Raw genomic sequence first — 27,493 nt, forward strand, 5'->3', positions numbered from 1 at the left:
CAATCAAACTCTATTACTGCTCAATTCAACCAACAGGTAGACAGCCTTACGCGGTTGCGACAAATTGATGTTGCAGATAATAACCGAGAGTGGGAACGTTTACTTGAATGGTTGCATGTTAAGCGTGGCCACACCGGACGAGCTGATTTATACCGGGAAGGTATAGCCCGAGGATGGCCCATATCAGTTAAACTATGTGAACAAGTAGTGACTGCCTGTTCACAATGTCGTTTACGGCTTAATAAAGACCATCCGAGTAAGGCGCCCCCCCTACACATTCGCGACAGGAAGACATTATGGCACTCCTGGCAGATTGATGACATCGGCCCATTGCGACCGTCATGTGGGAAAAGATACGTTCTGGTGGGAGTAGAGGTTATATCTGGTCTCACCATGGCTGCTGACTTCACGTCAGCCACCGGAGAAAACACGGTGAAGGGCCTTAAGGGATGGTTCAGCACACTTCCCCTACCAGAAGAAATTCAAAGTGATAACGGCTCACACTTTACAGCTGCCGTGGTACAAAGTTGGGCCAAAGAGGAAGGGATTCGGTGGGTATTCCACACTCCCTACTATCCTCAGGCTAACGGCATTGTCGAGCGCACCAATGCATTGGTCAAGCGTTTCGCAAAAACTCATGAATCTGGATGGCATTTACGATTGTATGACGCCATCTACCAACTGAATAATTGATGGAGCGGAGATGGCTGCCCCAAAATGAAAGCCTTCTGTGTATCTGCCGATACAATCACCCCAAAGGTTCATACTAAACCAGGAGACTATCCCACAGGATTTTACACCGGACAACCTGTGCTAGTGAAAATGCCCCAGATTGGAACAGTAGCCATGGTACTGACTACCCCCAAAAATCCCTATGCATGGGAAGCCAAAGATTGCTCAGGAAAAGTACACCGGATTAGTACCCGGTGGATCTCACCCTCTTTCTAACCTTGCCGGTTGAATACAACCGAGCACGTTTATTTCTTTTTGTGTTCACAGGAATCCAGGAAAAGAAGGCTCTGAATTGAGGCAGATGTCTGCGGTTGCAAAGTGAACCACTTTGGTGAAAAATGTGGTGCTTAGTTCTGACTTTAATACAACTCCCTTTGATGTATAGCTGGAAAGATCCAGGATGGCCGTGGTCCCAAGCCTATATCGGACACACTGGAGTCATAGGAACACGTGCCGTCAAAGAAAAATTAAACTTAGCTACTGTGGTTATGCATGGGGCCGAGGTGCTTTCAAGACATGAGTGGAGCTGGGATAACGGATGGCTTCCAATCCTGAAGGGAAAAGCAGGAGAAGGAATCCAGATAGGGTGTAGGATGATTAACGGATCAACCCATGAGAAAGCCACATTAATGGCAATATATGGAAACCCAGTAGCCTCAAAGTTTTGTGTCTCTGACAAATGGGATTGTTGGTATAACTTTACCCTGGTGGAACCCACTATTGTGACTTGCAAGTGGCAACAACACTGTACAGGTTTAGGGCCGTCACAACCACATTGTACAGGGTTGTTGTTTCGGTTCAAAATAGACATAATTGAACCTAACCCAGATACACCACCAGGCCTAACTCCATCCACCCTATTTGACACCCTGAAATACGGAGCTAGGAACATACCCATTGTCACTATGACATCTCGTAATGACCCTTGGGACCATGCATTGCCACGATATAGTGGAAGTGTTGGAACACTACAAAACAAAAGGAACTTAAATCTCTCTACTCTAGTTATACATGGAGATGAAGTGTTTTCGAAGGATGAATGGAGTTGGAATGACTCTCTTCAGATGGCTGAACTTCAAGCCATTTCAGGACAGGCAATACAAATCAGCTGCCGAGTAACTAACGGACCTAATTACCATAGGCCATCCGAAATTAAAGCATATCATACCGACTCTACCAGCCCAAAGAACTACAACACTGAGTGTTACAAAATAACTGAACCAAATTCGGATTGTTGGTACAATTTTACTCTGACCAAACCCATAATTGTATACTGCCTTTGGGGTTCCGAAGGCACGGAATTAATATTTGAATTTATGATTGATACAGCAACATCAAAGGATAAGAAACCTTTACCCCCGCAAACATCTAAAAATGTACCAACTCGGCCTCCCATTGGTCTAACTCCCTTCATCTTCAACACAGGCCCTTACATAATCAAATATACAGGTCAGCAACAAGTGCTGTTTAATCTGTCATACTCCCTCAAACAAGTGGAGATGTTGATGCAAATTAACATCTCTATGATTAAACCAACCTGTTCACCATTCCTAAATATATCCCATGCAGGATGGTTAGCCTGGTTACATGGGCGAACCCTCGTCTCTTCAAGACGGACAAGGAGAGACGCAACCGGTATTATAGGGACAGGATTGGGAGTCTTAAACAGTATAGATGCTGAAGTACTCATAAATAAACTGAGCACAACAACAAGTGATTTAAGCAAATTAGGACACCCATTGCGGTCTTCTCTAGTAGCACTGGGAACTAACCAATGGCTTGTGTCAGATTTGTTACCTCAGTGGGGAGAAACAAACGAAAAGGATCACCAATTGATTGTGGATGCACTTGGTGCAGCCCAAAATAATATTTCTCTAGCTCTCAGTTGCATCCAAGCTCAACTATGGATGCAATCTGTGGTGGCAGCAATTATAAGAGAAGGTGAAGAGGGCATCTTACCCTCTGAAATTCGAAAGGTAGTTTGGGATAATGCAACTACATTTGAGAGAAAATTCCAATCATGGTGGTATTTGGTCAATTTTGCCTACAACCCTACTGATGGCAAAGCCACTGCTTTTGTCTTAACAATACGCAATGCTTCGGTATATACCATATACCCAATCATTGCGTTAGGATTAAATCACAACGGAACTATACTCTATCCTATAGAGCATAGAGTATGGGCCCAACGAAATGAAAACAGATGGCAAACTATTGACGTTGCTGCATGTGTGGTACGGCAACAACAGGGATTCATTTGTGAAAGTAACATCATCAAAGGCCAAGACATTTGTCTTGACACTGAACGAAACATTTGTCATTTTGAAATACATCCCAATGAAACCCTTGAAACTGTGCTTGTATATATTGGAAAAGGGTGCGCTTGTATGAGAACCCCTTGTGATTTTGTGTTTGTAGATAATGTTATTGTGAATACTAACAATCGCTCAAATATTTGTGTTTGTAACTTTACTAAAATTGTAGGATGTGACTTTATCTATTCAGCTCCTGTTACATCTTACCAACTAGTACAATCAAATTATATTCTATTTCGAGATCTGCTACCTGTCCCTGTAGGAATGAATCTTACCCTGGTGAGAAAACTATTACAACATGAAGACCTGAAGCGGTTGTTGAAAGAAGTTCGGGAAAATGGACAAAAGACTCTGAAAGAGTAAGAAGGGATGGAGGACACCACTGGTGGGACACTTTGTTTGGATGGTCACCTACCACAACAGGAATCTTCAACGAGATGCTTCACCCTATTGTTGTCTTATTAATGCTCACCGCATCATGTTTTATTTTAACAATTGCTTTGCATTTTAGACTTTGGATTATGTTGAAACGTTTGTCCATATCCCCAGAAAATATCTGTGCGCTCGATGATCCTCATAGCAAGAGTGTATGTGACACTTCCCATCTATTCTAAAAGAAAAGAATCGTGAAGCTTGAGTGACTATAGTCACGGGGTGGATAATGTGGAGTAATCGCTGAGGGGTACTTTGGAAATTTACCCTCTAAGAACAGCCTTGAAACCAGGTGGAACGTAGCACTCATGTACAACGGGTCTGTGCCACGGAGACTCCCTGAACGGCCTTGGATGTTGGCAACATCAGGGGCGCCTGGTGTGCTGACTCTGGGAGAGATTACATGGAGGGTGGAGCGGAGTGGAGACCTCGCGGCCACGCTCTGTGAACAGGGGAGTTTAGGGATGCACAGGATGTACATTGATAAGCTGCGCTTACAATGTCCTGGGCCAAAGACCTGCCAACTTTGATGAAGTGCTGTACTTAGAGTGAACTTTGCTAATTATAATATCATTATAGTACTAAAACGCACACCCCTCTCAAAAGTTACCACCCCCCCAAGGTGAGGTGCGACCCCTCCTCAATGAGTGTGCGCACTGAATTTTTCCTAGTCTGTACCTTTAAACGCGAAGCGAGAGAATTCTGCACCAATCCTGATAAAGGTATGTATGACTAGAGTCACTCAAGCTCCACCTGCAAAGTAAAACACTATAAAATAATGTTTTAAGAGCTGGATGTTAGGGAAGATACCATCGTCGTGTACTACTCTAACTTCTGGGATCAGTCGACGGGCTGAGCCTCTCTTCCCCCCCATCGGGACGCCGTTGGGTAAGATTCGAACCCTTGGTCATACCAAGTGCCTCCCCGGGAAACTTAGAAATCTCTATATAGAGTCACTTTACATCTTTTAACGCGTTTATAGCCAAGTAGTGTCCCTCGTAGTTTTAGCATTTGCACGTGCTTTATAGGTAGTGAATTTATCACCGGCAATCCAAGGAACCTGTATATCTGTTGCTTCAATAAATCGCACTATTGATTGACTCAGCCGTGTGTTCAATAAATCGCACTATTGATTGACTCAGCCGTGTGTGGTCCCTGAACGCGACCGTACCTCTGAGCGCGGCCATGTTAGTTCAGGAGGTGTCCGGCTGAGCAGGTAGTGTGATGTTAGTAGTGCATCCGGACCCGTGATAGTCCAACAAGGGTGTTGGGCGCGACCGGACTACTAACGCTGACTTTGGGCATCACTCAGAACCTAAGCTCAGCCGTCCCCAGTCCCTCTGATATCTGAGGATCGACTGGAAAGCAAGGGGGTTTAGTTTCTGCCAAATTGCTCTGCCTCTTAACGCAACAACCCCAGAGGGCTACAGGGAGGAATCGTGGATTGGTTTGATCCCGGCAGTTCACCTATAAACCAACACCTGCCTTGTACGCACTCGGCTCTGACTTTCAGTGAGCAAAGGTGACCCCCCATTACCACGCATCTGCGTGCAAACACACTTATTATTCCACATAAAAACTTAAAGGTGATACCAATCCAGGAATTTACCCCCCTTTCACCCTTGTACAAATACCTCTTGAGCGTTGCACCTTTGAGCCGCTCACTGTCCTGGTGACGGTGAGGATCTGGAGGAGTCCCTGTTGTGGTTTAACCTGGCAGGTAGCTAAAACAACCACACAGCAGTTCACTCACCCTCCCTGCCCCGCAGCAGGATGGGGGAGAGAATCGGAAAAGAAAAAGGGTCGAACTCGTGGGTTGAGATAAAGACAGTTTAGCAGGACAGGGAAAAAAAAAAGAATAATAATGATGATGATAATGATAAAAGAATATACAAAACAAGTGATGCACAGCACAATTGCTCACCACCCACTGACTGATGCCCAGTTAGTTCCCGAGCTGCGGCCCCTCCCCGGCCAGCTGAGCATGACTTCATATGGTAGGGAATATCTCTTTGGCTAGTTTGGGTCAGCTGTCCCGGCTGTGTCCCCTCCCAGCTTCCTGTGCACCCCCAGCCTTCTCGCTGGCAGGCCAGAGCATGGGAAGCTGAACAGTCCTTGACTGCTTAGCGCCAACTAAAAACATCAGTCTGTTATCAACATTTTTTCATCCCAAATCCGAAACACAGCACTATACCAGCTATCCAGGAAGAAAATTAGGTCTATCCCAGACGAAACCAGGACAGTCCCCGATCAACAGGTTGGTGCGCGCTGAAGTTCTATCTGGTCTAATTCTCCTACGTGGACAGTAAGACGATCCAGGCAAGGCTTCATGGCCGTCCCATCCGGGTCGCCAAAATTGTTGTCCCTAAATCAGGATTCTTCACCTGGTGTGCAAAATGACAATCAACACACTGCGTTGTGTTCAAAATTCAGGTCTTTGTTGCGTGCAGAGTAAGCACCCATGCCTATTCCACTCTTAAATGAGAGGAAAATAACCATATGAAGCCATATACATCTTTAAGGCTGGCCCACATACCTCACCAGTCTGACATTTTTTGCACCAACCCTTGAGGTCTTATTCAGCTCAAAAAACTCCTAACAGTGTAATGACCCTCACTGATGTTGTAAGGAAATACCAATAATTTTCTCAGGCTCCTTCTTTGTTTTTGAAAAGATTACAGCTGCTTGCTTTACTCTTATGCATCTATTAGCTCTGAGATTGCCTCATTTTTTTCCACTTTTTTATCTTAAAAGCCTGGGAATGGATCAAAGCAAGCAGGTGCAAGGGGTTTTTTTTGTTTGTTTCTTGATGGGGCTTCTTTGGTCTCTCGAAGGATTTCCCCCCAGCCTCCTTTCAGGAGCTGTGCATGTTATCTCAGAGGCAGCAGCTGAACAGCACTATGCCTTTCGGTGACTAATCCTGTAGGCTGCGATTCCGCAGTGCAACTGGCACACGTATGTCACCCTGCTGATGCAAAGCGATGCGAGTGCTTTTGCTAGGTAGCTCCAAACCTCTTTTCTGTTCTCAAACTGTGGCCTGAACAGAAGGCAAAAGGGTCCCCAGGGCAGCTTAAGGCAACATAGGAATTGCTTGAACTTATGCTGGTTGCAGTCATCTCATAAGGAGCCCTACACTAGCTGGAGACGGTGCTGAACGTCCCACTACCTCCCTTCGCATCCATGGCTTCCCAAAACACACTGTTTTAATGGAGGGAACCTGGTGTCTAAGGATTTGCCTCACTGTTTGGCTATCCCGTGTATGAACAGACTAATTTTTAACTTTTTCATCTGAATCAAAACAAAGAGTTTGAAATTTCAACATTTCCTGCAATGTCCTGCGAAGGCGGCAGCACAGGGAGAGAGAGAGTGCTGGAGTGTGTCCAGAGAAGGGCAACATAGCTGGTGAAGGGTCTAGAGCACAAGTCTTATGAGGAGCGGCCGAGGGAATTGGGATTGTTCAGTCTGGGGATGAGGAGGCTGAGGGGAGACCTCATCACTCTCTACAACTACCTGAAAGGGTGGTGAGGTGGGTGTTGGTCTCTTCTCCCAAGTAACTAGCCATAGAATGAGAGGAAATGGCCTCAAGTTGCACCAGGGGAGGTTTAGACTAGATATTAGGAAAAATTTCTTCACTGAGAGAATGGTCAGACATTGGAACAGGCTGCCCAGGGAGGTGGTGGAATCACCATCACTGGACATATTCAAAAAACATGTGGATCTGGCACTTCAGGACATGATTTATTGGGCATGGTGGTGTTGGGTTGATGGTTGGACTTGATGATCTTAAATGTCTTTCCCAACTTTAATGATTCTGTGATTCTGTGAATGCCACAGTTGCTCACCACCCAGTGATCAATAGCCCGTCCCCGAGCAGTGATTCCCACTCTCTGGCCACTCCAGTTTTATACACTGGGCATGATGTTATATGGTAGGGAACATCCTTTTTGGCCAGTCTGGGTCAGCTGTCCTGGCTATGCCCACTCCCAGCTTCTTATGCACCTCCCTGCTGGCAGAGCATGGGAAGCTGACAAGTCCTTGACTGAGTATAAGCACTACAACTACTTTGCAACAACTGAAACCATCAGTGTGTTTTCAACATTATACTAAATCCAAAACACAGCACTATACCAGCTACTAGGAAGAAAAATGGCTCTATCCTAGCCGAAACCAGGACACACAGTAAGACTTGAATGCCTTGTTTTCAGTGTTTGAGAGATGTTTAAATCAGAGGGCTCCATATACACCACATGGGTTATTCCACTGGACACAGCAGGTGTTGAAGCAGCCAGACTGTGAAAAGCGGTCTATGAAAAACTATCTTTTATTTCTTTGGTGTTACATTTCTCCTTTTAACATATTGCTCATTTTAATTTCTCTCTGCTTTGTTTATGATACATATAGATATACATGCGGTTAGCTTGGGCAGAGCTGTTTTCCCAGGTCCATTCACAGAGTTTAAAGCTAGAAGAAAACGTCAGATTACCTAGTTTTGTTGTCCCTAAATGAGGGTTCTTTCACCTGGTGTGGAAAACGCCAATCAACACACTGAGTCACGATATTTTTCTTTATTGCCAGTCTGCAGAGTGGGATGCCGGGCATTTAAAACCAACCAGTACACCTCTTAGAAACACACAGGGTCTTTTATAGAAAATGATAACAAAGAAGAAATATTTGATTGGTCACTTATACAAAAGTTCATCTGCACATGTCCTAATTTTAGTTTAGCTCATTATATTAAGGTGGACATTTGCATCTGAAATCTCCTCCTAGAGGTGTGTTTTCCAGTATTATAATGACCCAAGGTAACTAAAGGTCTTACCTTTGTCCTATCAGCTACCACTAAGTTACTGTTTAACTCTACATCCTACTGCGGTTCCTGCTTAAACAATGGCTGGCCCCTAGGCAGGTATTTGCAGATTTTTGTTTTAGGGTCCTTCTGCTCCTGCACTCCCATTGTCATGGTTTCAGGACAGACCATCAGGGTTGCTCAATTGATAAGCTTATAACCCCTTTCAACATCAGTTTGACCTCTGCTGTATTACATAAAGGCAGACAGGTTTCTTACCCTTATACGGAGCCCTGTAGTTTACATGTGACTAAAGCTCACGCTGTAACAGGCATTCATTTTTCATTTGGAGACACTGAAGAACAGGGACTGCCTCGCTTGCTCCCTTAGTGTTTGTTCCAGTGTTTAACCACTCTTGCTCTTTAAAAATCTATATCCTACATCTGATCTGAATCCATTTGGTTGCTGCTCATAGCTATTTGTTCTTCTTAAGCCTTTCTGCATGCTTTCATATTTAGTAAGCCCTGTTGGTAGAGGACTCTCCCACTCCTGTTTGATAAATTAAACAATCTCTCCATGAATAGTCTGCTGCCTGCAAATGGTCTCTGAGTTTTTTCCCTTCTACTTTTTCTAGCTTACTGAATTTGCCTTTATGTTTCAACAAATACTAAAAAAAGTCTTTCTTCTAAGGATTTATCTCCCAGTTGCAATACTGGGAGAGAAATTAGCTCCTTCATTTAGTGTGAAATCTACCTTTGTGTATCTACCCAAGGCAAATGTTATCTGTCTTTTATCTCTTTCCCTTCAAAATTTGATCAGGCTATTAATTCTAAACCCAGTGTATTAATAGATGTTTCTTATCCATGGTAGGACAAATATGTCTTGTGATGTGCTTCTGCCATCACTTCTGACTACTTCAGTGTCATGATATCTGACCTTTATTAGTGTACATAGATTTTTGGGAACTATTGTCAGATGAGTGACCTACTACTGTTAGCACAATTTAATCCTGCAACTTTGCAGTATCCAGCATATGTTATCTTGAATAAAGCCTGGATTTACTCTTGGAGACAGGACTGGAATTCTAAAGTACCTTGATGAATTGGTCTGAAATAATAGCCCATGCTACCAGAATAATAAGCACAAAAGGCCTTTTCTGTGTACATATAAACAATTGCAGAAATACAAGGTGGTGAATGACTGGCTGTGTCATAGTTCTGGAGATTTTAGTTGAACATGATCAAGTACCTCCAGATCCTTGCAAAATAGAAAAGTCCAGCCTGGAGTGTGCAGTCAGGAGCCTTAGCACACAAGGTACTTTGAAATGATGCTTTCACTTAGCTGAGTGACAGTCCTGAGCACTCAACCCATTACAGAGCAATTGAAGAAGGCCCAGGGAGAGCAGGAGGGATATTCAGAGGCTTAAAAAAACTTGTGTGAACTGAGTTTATATAGAAGAGAAGCCTGAGGGCAGACCAGATAAGAGTCTGTGAATATGTAAAGGGATCTTTCAGAAAGGAAGAGTCTCTGTCCACTGGCAGTTGGTAAGTAGTGACCGATAATTGCAACAAGGGAAATTTAGGTTAGATGTTAGGGAAAACCACTGACAGTAAAGATAGCTAAATTCCAGAATAATTGCCTACAAGAATTGTCAAGTCTCCATTTACGGAGGCTTTTAAGAACAAGTTAGACAAACATCTGTCAGGAATGCTTTTGTTCAGCTGATCCTGCCTTGGAGCAGGGCATGGACTAAACCTCCCACAGACCCCTTCATCGCTATTCTGTGATTCAACATCCTACCACAGGAATCCAAGTGAGTGATGCCGCTCTCCTGTTTGTTTTACTTCCCTAAATTGATGGGAAAATCTTTTCATTCCTTTCTTTTTTGCATAGGTGATCAGGGACTACTATGGAAAGCAGGGGCGTTTTGAAATGCGATCAAATGTGAAATATCCTTGGAATCACAGCAGGCTGAGACTAGATGAAAGCCGAGTTTCAGAGCACACAAACAATACACTGTGTACATCATGTAAGTTTAGTGACTTAATGCTTCTACCCCAGCTGTCAGAGAGAGGAATCCATGTGGTGATGCAGCATAACGGGCCGTATTAAATTGATTAGCCCAGTTGTCCAACTGAGACATCGTGACTATGTCTCTCTGCTGACTGTTTGGGAAGTTAGGATCTGGCAGCCCCAGATAGTACATGGTCTGAATCACTTCCCTGAACTTAAACACGACAGTAATCATGATGCCTGTGTGAGGCACGGCCTAGGGCCCTGGAGGCTTTGGGACCTTCTAGAAGCTAAAAGGTAAAATCTCTTTTAGCCGGAAAGAAGGATATAGATGAAACCCGCTACCTCCCTTCGCATCCATGGCTTCCCAAAACACACTGTTTTAATGGAGGGAACCTGGTGTCTAAGGATTTGCCTCACTGTTTGGCTATCCTGTGTATGAACAGATGCTCCAGCACAGCCTTGTCTGTGTTTTCTTGGCTACTTCTCTGTTCCAGGAAGCCACCAGCTGGTCTGCCCATGGAAGTCTTTTATATTACCGTGTGCTCCATGCAGGTTACATGGTTGATTCTCACACCTTGTAAAACCAGCCAAGAGGAAAAAATGTTCGCTTTCCCCACCTGTGAAAAACAGTTTGTTGTTGCTGGCTGACCCATCACAGCTATTCTGAAAATGTAGCTGTCAAGTTGAGCTGTGAGGGTGCAATTGAAAAGGTCAAAATGCCATGCAAGTTATATGCCATCTTCTCCCTGTGGCAGTACTTTGCTGGACATAATTTACAAGGATAAACTTGATTTTGAAAGAGGCCTTTAACTTGGTGTCTTACAAGCCAGTCCTTTTAGGAAAATCACATCCCTTTATTCTGCCTGAAAGCCTCTCTCTGAAGTGGATGCAGCATCGCAGAGTACGGTCCATGCATATACCCAGCAGGCTCTACTGCAGGACTGAAGCTTTATAATTCACTTAAACTTTTGCAGGCCTTGATGATGAGAACTCTAATTTCATTATTTAAATTAACTGCTGAGATCTAGATATCTAATTGCCTGGGCACCTCATTTTACAGACTGCTCTGAATAGGTGACCCATCAGAAATCCAATGGGATGTGGATGCTGTTTCCTGCAGCGTTCACAGTCTGCCAGCCACAATTGCACAGGCAACATCATGTGCTTAGGAAAGGATAAGGATGAGGTGATCAAAGGATTCCTTGTTGCTTGGGTTGTTAGAGACACCCTGATATGACTGCAGGGACCATTTTGTGGAGAATATTTTCTATTCATTAGCATTTCCTCCGGAAAAGTAGCAAGTTTTTCTGTATCTAAGTATCTAATACAACAATAAGAGAGTCTGGATAAAAACCTTCCACCTTCATTCAAAGACAGTTCTTCATTAGGGTTGTTTCAAAATTTCCTAAATATGCTTCTTAAGAAAGGACAGAATCACAGAATCACAGAATCACTAGGTTGGAAAGGACCTTCAAGATCATCAAGTCCAACCATTAATCCAGCGCCACCATGTTCCCTAAACCATGTCCTGAAGCGCCACATCCACACGTTTTTTGAACACTTCCAGAGATGGCGACTCCACCACCTCCCTGGGCAGCCTGTTCCAGTGCCTGACCACCCTCTCAGTGAAGAAATTTTTCCTAATATCCAATCTAAACCTCCCCTGGCGCAACTTGAGGCCATTTCCTCTTCTCCTATCACTAGTTACTTGGGAGAAGAGACCGACACCCTCGTCACCATAACCCCCTTTCAGGTAGTTGTAGAGAGCGATAAGGTCTCCCCTCAGCCTCCTCTTCTCCAGACTAAACAACCCCAGTTCCCTCAGCTGCTCCTCATAAGACTTGTGCTCCAGACCCCTCACCAGCTTAGCTGCCCTTCTCTGGACACGCTCCAGCACCTCAACATCCTTCTTGTAGTGAGGGGCCCAAAAGTGAACACAGTATTCAAGGTGCGGCCTCACCAGTGCCGAGTACAGGGGCACGATCACTTCCCTACTCCTGCTGACCACATTATTCCTGATACAGGCCAGGACGCTGTTGGCCTTCTTGGCCACCTGGGCACACTGCCGGCTCATGTTCAGCCAGCTGTCAGCCAGCACCCCCAGGTCCCTTTCCGCCGGGCTGCTCTCCAGCCACTCCTCCCCAAGCCTGTAGCGTTGCATGGGGTTGTTGTGGCCAAAGTGCAGGACCCTGCACTTGGCCTTATTAAACCTCATACAGTTGACCTTGGCCCATCGATCCTGCCTGTCCAGATCCCTCTGCAGAGCCCTCCTACCCTCCAGCAGATCAACACTCCCGCCCAACTTGGTGTCATCTGCAAACTTACTGAGGGAGCACTCGATCCCCTCATCTAGATCATCTATAAAGATATTGAACAAGACCGGCCCCAGAACCGAGCCCTGGGGAACACCGCTTGTGACCAGCCGCCAGCCAGATTTAACGCCGTTCACCACAACTCTCTGGGCTCAGCCATCCAGCCAGTTCCTCATCCAGCGAAGAGTAAACCTGTCTAAGCCACGAGCCGCCAGTTTCTCCAGGAGAATGCTGTGGGAGACGCTGTCAAAGGCTTTACTAAAGTCCAGGTAGACAACGTCCACAGTCGTTCCCTCATCCACTAGGCGGGTCACCTGGTCATAGAAGGAGATCAGGTTGGTCAAGCAGGACCTGCCTTTCATGAACCCATGCTGGCTGGGCCTGATCCCTTGGTTGTCCTGCAGGTGCCCTGTGAGCACTCTCAAGACCAACCGCTCCATAATCTTCCCCGGTACAGAGGTCAGGCTGACAGGCCTGTAGTTCCCAGGATCCTCCTTCCACCCTTTCTTGTAGACGGGCGTCACATTGGCAAGCCTAATTGACCTCATTGAAACAAGTGGTTCAGACTGAATATGAGGAAGTATTTTTTCACCATGACAGATGGAGCAGGTTGCCCCAGAGACGTTGTGCAGTCTCTGTCCTTGGAGATTTTCTAGACCAGATAAAGCCCTGAGCATCCTATTCTGACCTCCTGGCTGACCCTGCTCTGAGGGGGGGAGGTTGGACTAGAGACCTCCTGCAGTCCCTTCAAACTTGAGTTATCTTATGAGTCTATAATTCCAAGTTTCCCTAAAGTTTCCTAGAACTCATAAAGGAAGGAAGTGAACTGGGGGGTCTAAAAATATAAAACAAGCAGCATCGTATTACACATTACTTAATGCACGTGTAATGCACATGGTGCCTCTTGTCCACGCTCTCTCCAGTATCCCATCACAGAATCACAGAATCATTAAGGTTGGAAGGGACCTTCGAGATCACCAAGCCCAACCGTTAACCCAACACCACCATGCCCCCTAAACCATGTCCCAAAGCACCACATTCGTTGCCCTTCTTTGGACATGCTCAAGCACCTCAGCATCCTTCTTGTAGTGAGGGGCCCAAAAGTGAACACAGGATTCAAGGTGCGGCCTCACCAGTGCCGAGTACAGGGGCACAATCACTTCCCTACTCCTGCTGGCCACACTATTCCTGATACAGGCCAGGATGCTGTTGGCCGCCTTGGCCTCCTGGGCACACTGCCGGCTCATGTTCAGCCGGCTGTCAACCAGCACCCCCAGGTCCCTTTCCGCCGGGCTGCTCTCCAGCCACTCCTCCCCAAGCCTGTAGCGTTGCATGGTGGTGTTGTGACCAAAGTGCAGGACCCTGCACTTGGCCTTATTAAACCTCATACAACTGACCTCTGCCCATCGATCCAGCCTGTCCAGATCCCTCTGCAGAGCCTTCCTACCCTCCAGCAGACCAGCACTCCTCTGCACATCCTGCTGGCCCCAAAGGAAAGGCCCCTGGGACAGAGATTCATTGACTGGCTGCCGGCTTGGCTGAGGCTTTTTCTCCAGGTGAGGACAATGCAGGTGGACTCTTTAAAACAAGAGAACAATTTTTAAAATAGCTTTAAAGAAAGAGAAAGTGAGCATGCACTTATGAAAACTGGCAGGCAGAGAGAAGGAAGGAGGTTAGGTATGGAGTAGAGGGACTAGAGAGGACAATGGAGGAAATAAAGGGAAAAAATGACAAAGTGAAAACAAAGTGAAAACAAGTGATGAAAGGTGGGACTACAGAAAGGACTGACAATGTAAAGGGGTGAAATAAAACATGATCTCTTATGCAGTTGTTCACAATTAGGAAAGGTTATTTCTCCTTCATTTTTATTTCCTTGGCAGAGAATTTTTATTTCTCTTGGCAGAGAGGCGATGAGGGTGTTGGCCTCTTCTCCCAAGTAACTAGTGATAGGACAAGAGGAAATGGCCTCAAGTTGCGCCAGGGGAGGTTTAGATTGGATGTTAGGAAAAATTTCTTCACTGAGAGGGTGGTCAGGCATTGGAACAGGCTGCCCAGGGAGGTGGTGGAGTCGCCATCTCTGGAAGTGTTCAAAAAACGTGTGGATGTGGCACTTCAGGACATGGTTTAGGGAACATGGTGGCGCTGGATTAATGGTTGGACTTGATGATCTTGAAGGTCCTTTCCAACCTAGTGATTCTGTGATTCTGTGATTCTGTGAAATTGATTGATGCTGGTGCCAATGGAAATTTTTGTTTCAGCTGCAGCTCAGGCAGGGGAAGAATTTCTCCTGGTCAGAGCCAGGTGAGGGCTTACAGAGCAGTGCTATCTGTGTTGGAGGCAGAAGCCCTTAATATCTGTATTAATTTGTCAGACCCTGACTAAGGAAAGCAGTGTTAGTGAGGCTTTAACATACTTGCCACTGACATGTGACATGCATCTATAAATATTCAAGGAATGATGGGATCACTTAACTGCTCTTTCTTTGTTTCAGCCTCAGTTCCCATCACAAACTGAACTGGAAATTTTTTAATGGACTTTGGCTTGTCTCAGTTAAATTAACCTCTCTACCCCTTTTTCTATACCTCCTTTCCTGTCTACGTCTTCTGAATCACTCTCTAGAGCTATGTCCAAGCTGATTTCAGCTCTGGCATTGAACTGCAGCTTGTCACTACAGGCATCCTGGCATGTACATAAAAGGGATTTGGAGGTGGAAATGACCATCAGTTAAATCATCTCATCCTCCCTCTAGTCAGTGCAAAATTGTTACTGCAGCACACTTCCAAGGGCTTAGGGTTTTAATGCTTTGAGCAACAGAAATTCCACCCCCCACCCTCTTGGGGGTGTGTGGTACCTGAGGGCTAATAGATTACACTCTTATGCAATTTTTTCCTGATACATAGCCTACATTTTGCTTTGTTTGATATTTTTACTCCATTATTCCTATTTATAACTGGTGCCGGGTGAATCCCCAGTGGTTCTGAGGTTTATTTCTGTTTAAGAAGGCATGCAAAAAGGAAGAGACTAGTCCACATTATTTAAACCTTTTGGTGCCTTTCTGGCAAGCTCCATTATTTCTTCCCTAAAACTGCCCAGGACCCAGCAGAAAGCCTCATTTCTCTCTGTCCCAGGAGAGTAGGAGTTTGGATACTGTCCAGTCTTCTACTCTGATAAATCTCTTCTGAGAACAGAGACTAAAGCCCTGATGTCCTCTATCTATAATATGCCATTTTCTAGTCATTACCCAGTAGCCTAATTCCTCCAGTTTAATTTCCTGTATTTATCAGGCTGTTGCCGTGCTTTTTGTTCTCCCTGAACTAGTTGAGGGAGTTTATTGATACCTTTTCGTTGGACCTGTTCCTTTGATGCCCAAGCCCGAAAGGTACTTATTAAGTATTTTTTCTTAAGAAAGGAAGGTATTTCTTCAGCTGTTATTCCAGCTGGTATCCCATGAAATACAGCAGTAATCAAATGGGAGCAAGTGGGATCCCTTCCCTTGTTCTGAAGAAATCTTGCATGAAAGGATTCAGTCAGGGGCTGTGAATTCTTCCTTTAGACCCTCCATCCTGCACATGGAGACAAGTACTGCAGAGAATTTGCAGCACACTCCACACTTTAAGGCTGCCCAAGCAGTAGTTCAACATAATCATTACTGGCAATCCTTTTTGGCAGCAGCATATTATACATGTGTGCAAGTTCAGTGACAGACAGTGCTATCAGGACTTTCTCACTATCTGAAATTCTTCATCATGTCAGCTTTCTCCTTCTTCAGATGTCAGAGCCAGTGGTCCACTCCTTGATTCAGACATCTAGTTTGGCCAGGACACATAAGTCACACTCAGAGGGACTGTTCCTACTACTGTCCTTTTAATCAGTAATAGTTACAAGGGCTGTAACAAGCCCCAGATCAAATCTTTCTTCTGTTTGGTTTGAAGAGGGGATTTAAATCCAGAAATCCATGTTCCTGCCAGAATGGCCCCTGAACTATAGTGTATAGTCTGTCTTCTTACTCTTTCCCTTTGAAGGCTAAATACCAAGAAAAAAAATAAAAATTGTTCTGCTGCAGCAAGAGAAATATGAAGTGAGAAATCCCTGCTGTAGTCTGGTAGTCTAGGCATACATTTACATTATGAGGAAATTATTTTTAAATGCCTTTACTGAGGCATTTTCATTTTTTATAGAACAGTAAATGAGGTCAGCAAGACACTGGTTCACAAATAACATTCATGTTTAGATTATTCTCTTAGGAGGCAGAAAAACTGCAGTTCTATCCCTGATCCAAATCCAGGACACTGGTTTTCCCCAATTGTGCCACTACTACTCTAACATTAGGCAAGACATAGGAGGAAGAGGCATAAGCACCACTTCTGCTGTATGTTTTGTATGGTTTAACATGCTAGACCTGATAACAAGCCTGCTAGACCCCAAAAGGGAGATGGAAGGAGAAATAACCAGTTGTGAAGCCTGCTGGCTCATAGACAGCACAGTAATATTCGGTCTTCAGTGGTTGTTCACATAGTGAGTGCTAGGAATAGAGCACACTGGGAAAAGTGTCTGCTTTGGTACTGTAGAAATATAGGTGGAAGAAGGAGAAGGCTTCCATGGACATGAGCTTCCTATGTCCCCTTATGTCCTGGACAAATATAAATCCATGGTTACAGTTTTCATCATCAGCTAGTTTCTAAACTATATATGTGTATCTAAAATTTGAAAGCAGGGGTTTATTGTGTAAATTGAATGGCAGTGTCAAGAAGCAATGGACACTGATAATAAACCACTGCACAGCCTGAACAAATAGCTGGACAGAGTAATTACTTATAGAAAGGGAAATTTACCAAGAGTAGCATATGTACGCAGGGAGACCCTTTTGACATTACAGACTGTAAATTAAGTTATTCCTAGGAGGCAATAAAAGAGGTTCTCTCAGTTGTACGACTACTTTTTATTGACAATACTCTTTCAAGTAATGAAAGTATTGGCTGAGGTTCAAGACAAAGATTTGGCTCAACAGCCACCATAATTTTTCAGAAATGTGATGAATATTCCTAAAGAAATAGTTTCCTAAGAAAGTCGCAAAAATGTGTCCGGCTAGTTTACAGGATATCTAGAATGATATCCAAAAGTTGCCATTGAAGCTCAATTGCTGTAAGTAATTTTGCCAAAAGAAATTTTAACCTGTCAGACTGGCTAATACTCTCTGACAACATGATACCCAAAACATTTGGATGAACTGTTTCATAAATATTGATGTAGGTATACATGTACACAATTCATCACATATATCTCCACACATGCCTCCCTGGGGCCCAGGTTAAAGATGTGATGAGAAAACTTCCTACTCTGGTACTGCCCTCAGATTATTATCCATTATTGCTCTTTCATGTAGACAGTGATGAAGTTGCAATAAGAAGCCCAAGGGTGATCAAGAGAGACTTCAGGGCCTTGGGACGACTGTTAAAGAGATCAGGAGCACAAGTAGTGTTTTCCTCTATTCTTCCAGTTGCAGGGAATGATGAGGGAAAAAAACAAGAATTACAGAATCACAGAATCACATAATGGTAGGGGTTGGAAGGGACCTCTGAAGATCATCTGGTCCAACCCCCCTGCCAAGGCAGGATCACCGAGGGCAGGTTGCACAGGAACGCATCCAGTCGGGTTTTGAAGGTCTCCCGAGAAGGAGACTCCACAGCCTCTCTGGGCAGCCTGTTCCAGTGCTCCGTCACCCTCACAGTAAAGAAGTTTTTCCTCATGTTGAGATGGAACTTCCTGTGCTGCAGTTTGTGCCCATTGCCCCTCGTCCTATCACTGGGCACTACTAAAAAGAGACTGGCTCCATCCTCCTGACAGCCACCCTTCAGATATTTATAGACATTGATAAGGTCCCCTCTCAGCCTTCTCTTCTCCAGACTAAACAGCCCCAGGTCTCTCAGCCTTTCCTCATACGAGACATGTTCCAGTCCCTTAATCATCCTCGTAGCCCTCTGTTGGACTCTCTCCAAAAGTTCCCCGTCTCTCTTGAACTGGGGAGCCCAGAACTGGACACAATACTCCTCTCGACCTGCTGGTCACACTCTTCTTAATGCACCCCAGCATACCATTGGCCCTCTCAGTCACCAGGGCACATTGCTGTCCCATGAATAACTTATTGTCTACCAGGACTCCAAGGTCCTTCTCCATGGAGCTGCTTTCCAGCAGGTCAGCCCCTAACCTGTACTGGTGCATGGGGTTGTTCCTCCCCAGGTGCAGAACTCTACACTTGTCCTTGTTACATTTCACGAGGTTCCCCTCCGCCCAACTCTCCAGTCGGTCCAGATCCCGTTGAATGGCAGCACAGCCTCCTGGTGTATCAGCCACTCCTCCCAGTTTTGTATCATCAGCAAACTTGCTGAGGGTACATTCCAACCCTTCATCTAGGTCATTGATGAAGATGTTGAACAAAACCGGACCCAGTACTGATCCCTGGGGAACACCACTAGCTACAGGCCTCCAACTGGACTCTGCACCGCTGACCACAACCCTTTGAGTTCTGTTGCTTAGCCAGTTCTTGATCCATCTCACAGTCCACTCGTCCAACCCATACTTCCTGAGCTTCACTATGAAGATGTTATGGGAGACAGTGTCAAAAGCCTTACTGAAGTCAAGGTAAACCACATCCACTGCTCTCCCTTCATCTACCCAGCTAGTTACTCCATCATAGAAGGCTATCAGATTGGTCAAGCATGATCTCCCCTTGGTGAACCCATGCTGACTACTCCTGCTAACTTTCTTTTCATCCACATGCCTAGAGATGGCCTCCAGAAGGAGTTGTTCCATCACCTTCCCAGGGATGGAGGTGAGGCTGACCGGTCTATAATTTCCTGGGTCTTCCTTCTTGCCCTTTTTGAAGACTGGAGTGACATTGGCTTTCCTCCAGTCCTCAGGCACCTCTCCTGTTCTCCATGGTTTTTAAAAAATGATGGAGAGAGGTGTTGCAACAACATCAGCCAGCTCCCTCAGCACTCGCAGGTGCATCCCATCAGGGCCCATAGATTTGTGAGTGTTCAGTTCAGCCAAATGATCTCTAACCCAAACCTCGTCGACCAGTGGAGAGTCTTCCTCCCTCCAGGCTTTTTCGCTTATCTCCAGGGTCTGGGATTCCTGAGGAGTAGTCTTAGCAGTAAAGACTGAAGTGAAGAGACCCAGCTGATCAATACCTGGATCAGTGACTGGTGTCACCAACACAATTTTGGGTTTTTTGATCTCGGTAGAGAACGAGCAGACTTCTGCTTCCAATATTTCTTCTCTTGTATAGGGGCGACTGATACCAGGAAAGGTTGATTCTCTGGTTCAGCTGCAGTGCCTGTCGCAGGGGTTGGAGTAGCTGCAGTGCCCGTTGTGGGGGTTGGAGTAGCCACAGTGATTGTTGCGTTGTCACCAGATCCAGAAACCCTCTCTTTCCTTTAAGGTACTGAATAGTGTTGGACAGGGCTCGGTAGGCATGGGCCAGGTGCCAGCACATTGCAAGGATTTGTGTCTCCTTGGAACTGCCAGGCTGACAGCATACTTCTTCCAAATATTCTGCTAGTTTATCAGGATTCTGCACTTGTTCGGGAGTAAAGTTCCAAAACACTGGAGGTGCCCACCGCCCTAGGCATTTGCCCATGCTGTTCCACACACCCTGCCATTCATAACTATCCAGTCTCGGGGCAGATCTCTGGATGATATTCTTAAATTGCTCGCTAACCTTAGACAAAACCAAAACAATATTTCCAAGAAGCACCAATAGAAGTACTTTAACTACCCAAGGATGTTTGAGATACTGAAAAGTTATCGTAATGAAGGAGGAAACATCACAGTAGAAAGAGCAAAGGTGCCATTCTGTATTTCTTCCATAAAAAAACCTCTCAGAGGCAGAAGTATAATTGCTAATTGTCTCCACAAGATGGTACCCGAAATACAGTAATGGCTTTAGTACAAAGCTCAGATACCACATTAAGCTCAAGGTCAGTGTCCTACACGGAATGTGAAAATAGACTTTGTTCATCAAATCTTTTAAGCATGGGGATTACAATTTTATGGAAAAGAGAATTAATGATTACTGATCAAAAGTTATTACCCTATTGTGCAGCCAGAAACTCCCTTTCTCAGGTAATGTAAATCTGATGCTACATTTACATATTTGCAAGCATCCTTTTCATTTCATTTCATTAAAAAATTGAAGAAAAAAATTGAAGGGGCTGATCCAAAGTTAAAATGGGAATTATGCGAAGTATGTCCCCTCAGGAAACTGGTCAAGCCATCCCTTTTGGACAGTCTTGAGGTTGCTGAGAATAGTAAAATGATCATTCTGTTCCTCTGTCTGATTTTGGTGCCTAATCACCCCTTTCTGAGAGCTGAAAGCCTGTGGTCCCTGAGTTTAGACACTGATTAGTACAGTAGCCACAGAATCCCAGGTGTCTTAGCATAACTCTTCACAGAATTCCCTTTTGTGGGCAGTCTGACTTATAGTTCATGTCTTCAGGGACACATGATGGTGGAAGCAGACAGACACAGGCCTTGAAAAAGATCCAGATCTATTAAGCTTTACTTCTGATAAGCATAAGTGATATCCAAATCCAGAGAAGCAATAAGCCATCTGTATATATTTGCCTGCTTCAGTTTCCTCATACTTAGGCATTCTTTGGGATTAAGGCACTCTTCTAAGGAGTTCAGCATTTTCTCCTTCCTACTGTACTTCGACTTTTCCTTCAGATCACAGAGTTGAAACAAGCTCTTCTCTAAACAACTCAAAAACATCCACTGGAAAAAATGTTTTCTTTTATAATTCACTTTATCTTGACAAACTGAGTAACTTTGTTTAATTTCTTAAATGTGTCTTGGGGAGCTCAGGCATGAAGAACTAGTTTGTCCTGAGTAACAGTTCTCTGTAATGTCATTTGAATGCACACTCATCAAAAAGTTTAACATATTATCATTAACTTCCATTATTATCCCTGTAACCAGTGCAAGAATTTTTCTTGACATTGCTGCTGAGGTTTAACTTACTAGTGAGGCAAAAGACAACAGTGAAAGCAATTGAGCTCCCCCTTCAAAACAGATGTTGCAAGTCATGTGCATATGGAGAGCTCATTTCACATGGACATTTTCAGTGACCTTTTTTCCTACCCTATTGAAGAAATTATATCCTGTAATAACTGTGTCCACATGGCCAGCTGTTTCATACTTAATTTCTACAACAATGGCATAGAGACAGCAGGGGCCTATTTCAAAGTAAGCACATCGCATTCTGGGCAGGAATCCTATGGTGCTTTTTCCAGATGGTGAGCTAGCTGTCTCTGTTCTGGATCCTCTCTTGTGGTGTGGTGTGATTATATAGCGGAGCCAGCTGGAATCAGCCAGAATTGCAGGACTTGTGGTCAAACTACACATTTCCACTGGTTCATCTCCTTTTGGTGTACTAAAGCATTTTCAAGTTGCTGTCAGCTAGCATGAAGGCAACTCTTCTGTCTGTCATGCCTCTAGGAGTCTCTAGTACAAAGAGATCACACTGAATGGATTTAGCTATAGAAAGCACACACCATTTTGACAGGACAAATGAGGTGATGGCACCATGAAGACGACAAGAATACTAAACAGAAATGACCTGTTTCTGAAATAATTTCATTTTCTGAGCACAAGGAAAAGGCAGGACATGCTGGGAAAGCACTGTGCTGCAGATCTGTCATGCTTAGTGGAGACTACAAAAATATACATACTATGATGATCTCTGTTCTTAGGATCTCTGCCATGCCAATCTTATGGCTATAGCAGCAGCACAGCAGTATGGGCCATAAAACATAGAAGGCATGGGAGATTCTTGGTGTCTTTACCTGCTTGTTCCCATGTGATACTAATGTATTAATGGCACCCATGCACCCACACTTTGCCTGCTGCACCAGGATGAAATGTTCTAAAGAAATGTGGTTAAAGAGATGTTTCTATTTTTTGATGGCCTGATTGCTCAGCACAGCAGTTACTCCAACAACAGAGTGACAAACTCATGTACACATAGAAAAAACTGGGACATTGCTCCAAAAACCACAGGGGATGCTCACAGTGTTTATATCATTGCTATTGTTTTAGAAAAAAACCAGCTTATCTGCCATTCCCCTTGCCCCTAAAGCCTTTAAGCAAGAGTCCTGCACAGTAAGATGTATTAGTTTATCCTGAGAAGCTACATGTTGACACTGGACTGAACAGGAAAGGAGAGTGCTTAGGTGGATGACTTTGAACATTACCTCCCTGTCGTGGTTTAGCCCCAGCCATCAACTAAGCACCACGCAGCTGCTCGCTCGCTCCCCCACAGTGGGACGGGGGAGAGAATTGGAAGAGTAAAAATGAGGAAATTCATGGTTTGAGATAAAGACAGTTTAATAGGTGAAGCAAAAGCTGCACACACAAGAAAAGCAAAAAAAGGAATTCATTCACTGCTTCCCATCAGCACGCAGGTGTTCAGACATCTCCAGGGAAGCAGGGTTCCATTGTCACCGAAATCGGGAATAAACCTCGTAACACCAATGTAGTGTTAAAAGGCAGGCATTCTTTATTCACGGCACCGGGAACACAGGGGATAGCTCCTCCCAAATCGTGTTCGTCGATCAGTTCAAAAATCAAACATTTATAGGCAAGATTAATACATATTCACCAAGTTTCCATACAATGATTGGTTAAATATTCCTTGCCTAACATGTAAATGACCACGCATGCTCACTATAATTTCTTGAGATTTTACTTCCTTAATCTTTTGAGTCGGAGGGTTTCTTGAGCGGGTGGTCTCTGAGTCGGTGGTCGCGATCTCCCCCTGCCGGAATTACCTTTCCTACAAAGTTCACTTAAGCTTGGCAACACTCAATAGACCTTCACGGGCTGTCGGTCCAATATGCAATCATTCACCCCACAGTCCTTTGTTTTAAGACAAGACTATAGAATGAATAATTACCTACCCACCGGACCATAGAACTGACCAAGGTGTTCCTTCTTTCTAGCTACTTGTTATTAGAACAAAACATAATGCCATGATCACAATGTTACACTTAACTCCTTGATAATTAAATCAAGATGGGAAGGGTTAGGTGGGTTCTCGAGCAGCATTGCTGGTGCATAATGTTCTTATAGTTACAACTGGCTACAAATTCACAAACCTATTTTCTAACCCTATTTTATTTTAATTCCCTACCACCTTGGTTACATTTCCCCCCTTTGGAAGTTTTGAAATAATTTCTTTTCAATACTTCCATTACAAATTAATTTCCTTATTAACATTCAATCACTTTATTGTATGATGGTAGGAGCATTATTAGTTAGTCCATTTAAATTTTGGTGTTTTGTAGTCAATGCAAGTGTAATTCTGCTATCAATGGTAGCTCTTTTTGTAAATTCCTTTTTCAAACAATGATAAATGGATAATATTCCCAAAGATATTATTATTAATAATAACACAGTACCAATTAAGGACTTCATCCAAGAACTCAAGTTCCATCCCAATCCACTGAAAATTTTATCAAACCAATTTTCCTGCATGTCTTGTTGCATTTCCTGAGTATCCTTTTCTATTTTTCTCAATAAGTCCAAATCATATTCAACGTCCTGGGTAACATTTGGGATATGTATGCAACAATGATCTATCCTATCCCTCAGGTATCCACAAACTCCATGTTCTTTTAGTAAGAGCATATCTAGAGCCATCCTATTTTGTAGGGTCATCTTCAAAGTGGCTTGTAACTGTAAATTTAGTTGTTTAAATCCTTTCCTTGTTATATTGGCTAATCTTCCCACTTGACCTGTCAACTTATATAACCAATCCCTATTCCTGTAAGTTGCCAAGGGAGTCATTAAGGATTCTAAGGCTCATCCAAGTTTCACTCCTGTCGAGGGTTCATTCCAATCATCATCATCAATTTGTGATCTTTTTGTCCATATTAACTTTAAATTTTCAGAATCTCCCCTAAAGGGAGCTTTCTTTCAGATTGGACATAATGTTGGCATTCCTAAAGTAATTTGTTTTACTTTCCCGTCCATCGGTAAATGGGTGGTCCAAGTTCCATCACTCATTGCCCAAACTAAATGTCCTGGGCTCTGAACTGTAGACCTTCTACAACTAAATATTGATCCCCTTCTAATTTTATATACACCAGTCAAATTTAAATCGTTCTTGAGTCCTCTGCACCAACACCCATATTTCAATGCAGCTGCTAAGGGAGGGACTTCTTGGACTGCTCTATCAACTGCACTGCAATTATATATCTTTTTACAATTCCACCAGGGTACTATATCTTCCTTTTCCCTGGATGTGGTTCCCCTGTCATTAACTGATGGGAAAACTGTAAAGACTGTTCCGTCCCAGGTAAAACACCATGAAGTATTAGCCATATATTGAAATTGAGATAAAATAGCCATAGACCACACTGAATCCCATGCAACCTCTGCCTCTCGCTTAGTTTGATTTTCACAGTTACGGACTACACGTCCAGCTTCCTTGGGATCATGTACAGGGAGGCCTCTACTTATTTCTTTGCATAATTGTTCATCCCTTGTGCTTACTGCGCTCAAATATGTTGTTAAGATTCCTCATGGAATTGATTCACCTACTGCTCTTGGAATTGGAAGACATACGGTTATTTGGGTTACATTTTGTAAATTTGCAAATTCTTTTATCAATCCTATCATTAAATTTTCTTCTGGGGTTCTTTTTGGGATGTGTATTAGTTGTCCTACTTCGTCTTCAACTTTCCCTTCCAATTGGTCTATTGTTACCCCAAACAATGCTCCCAACATCATCAGTTTCCAAATCAAAACCCATTTTTCCATATTTTCCAATGATAATTTCTTAAACATGTTTTAAAGTCAACTTTGCAGTCTCTGAATCCCTATTGATGACCTTCCATGACGGGGCTTTCTTCACTCGGGTGTTGTATATCCCCGGTTCCACTCCTCCAACCTTGATTGCAGTATAAGTTGTTAACAGTACCTGGAATGGTCCCCTCCACTTTTCCTGCAGTGGTTCAGAGTTCCAAGTTTAAAGAACACCTGGCTGATACTGATGTACAGGCGTATCCAAGGCAAGTGACCTAGTCAGCACAATATATCTCCGAAGTGCTCCAAGGACTTTTCCTAAAGAAATTAGATACATTTTCCAATCATTTTCCCCAGCTACCTTCATATCCCCTGGGATTAAAGGAGTCTGGTACGGTTTACCATACAGGACTTCATATGGACTTATACCGTCTCTTGATCTTGGTTGGATCCTGATTCTCAAGAGAGCTAGTGGTAAAGCCTGTGGCCACTTCAAAGATGTTTCCTGACAAATTTTACTTATTTGTCTTTTCAACATTTGATTCAATCTCTCAATTTTTCCACTCGATTGTGGCCTCCAAGGGGTATATAAGTCCCATTTTATACCCAAAATTTTACTGATCTGTTGAACTACATCTGCCACAAAGAGTGGTCCCCTATCAGAAGACATTCCCGATGGCACTCCAAATCTTGGTATTATTTCCTTCAACAACACTTTAACTACCTCTCTAGCTTTGTTGGTGCGGCAAGGGAAGGCCTCCGGCCATCCAGAAAATGTACCAATTAGAACTAATAAATACCTGTATCCATTCTGACTGGGTAACTCAGAAAAATCAATTTGCCAATAATCTCCTGGAGAATTTCCTTGTTTTATCATTCCTAGAGGTGGCCTCTTTTGGTTCATGGGGTTATTTTTAAGGCAGATTGGACATTTAGCTATTATTGATTTAACTATTCCTGTCATTCCTACACATACTACAGATGTTTTTAAACATGAAACCATAGCATCTACTCCCCAGTGTGTTTGCTCATGTTTTTCCTTTGCAAGCTCTATCATAATTTGCGGGGTTACTATTACCTGTTTTTCCGGCGTTACCCACCATCCTTCTACATTTTGTGATGCTTTTAATTGTTCTGCTAACTGCTCATCCAATTTATCATATTTTGGTTTTGAATTTGGAAATTTTGTTTGTTTTACTGGTACTAGTGCAAGGATACCCCGTTCTGCGGCCTCTTTTGCAGCTTTGACTGCTAATCGATTACCTATATTTACAGCCATCTGACCAAATTGATGAGCTTTACAATTCATTACCGCCACTTCTTTCGGTCTCTGCACATCTTCCAGGAGTTGGAGAATTTCTTCTTTATACTTTATGGATGTTCCTTGGGCTGACAGCAGTCCTCTTTCTTTCCAGAGGGCTCCATGAGCATGGATCACACCAAATGCATATTTAGAATCAGTCCAAATATTTACCCTTTTTCCTTCTGCTATTTGTAGAGCCCACCTCAATGCCACCAATTCTGCTTTCTGTGCTGAGGTACTTACAGGTAGTGTCCTTGATTCCAATACCTCAGAGGTGGTGACGACAGCATATCCAGCCATTCGTTTTCCTTCTCGTACAAAACTGCTTCCATCTGTGTATAACTCCAGATCAGGCTTTTCCAGAGGTTCATCTCTCAGGTCTGGTCTACTGGAATAAACTTGTTCAATAGTTAACAAACAATCATGTTCTAAATTTCCTGTTGGATTCTCTGTTGACAAAAATATTGCTGGATTAACAATCGGTGTGGTTTTCAATTCCACATCATCTTGTTCCAATAGGACAACCTGATACTTCAGCATTCTGCTGGGGGATAGCCAGTGACCCCCCTTTTGCTCTAGAACAGTTATTACCATATGCGGTACATACACCACCATCTTTTGACCCATGGTCAGTTTTCGAGCTTCTTGGATCAGCAATACTGTTGCTGCTACAGCACGTAAACATCCTGGCCATCCTTTACTCACGTTGTCGAGTTGTTTAGGGAAGTACCTCACTGGTCGTCTCCAGGATCCCAGCTGTTGCATCAGCACTCCAAGAGCCAGATGTTGC

This window comes from Phaethon aethereus, assembly GCF_964289735.1.
Source record: "Phaethon aethereus genome assembly, chromosome: W".
Taxonomy (NCBI): Eukaryota; Metazoa; Chordata; class Aves; order Phaethontiformes; family Phaethontidae; genus Phaethon; species Phaethon aethereus.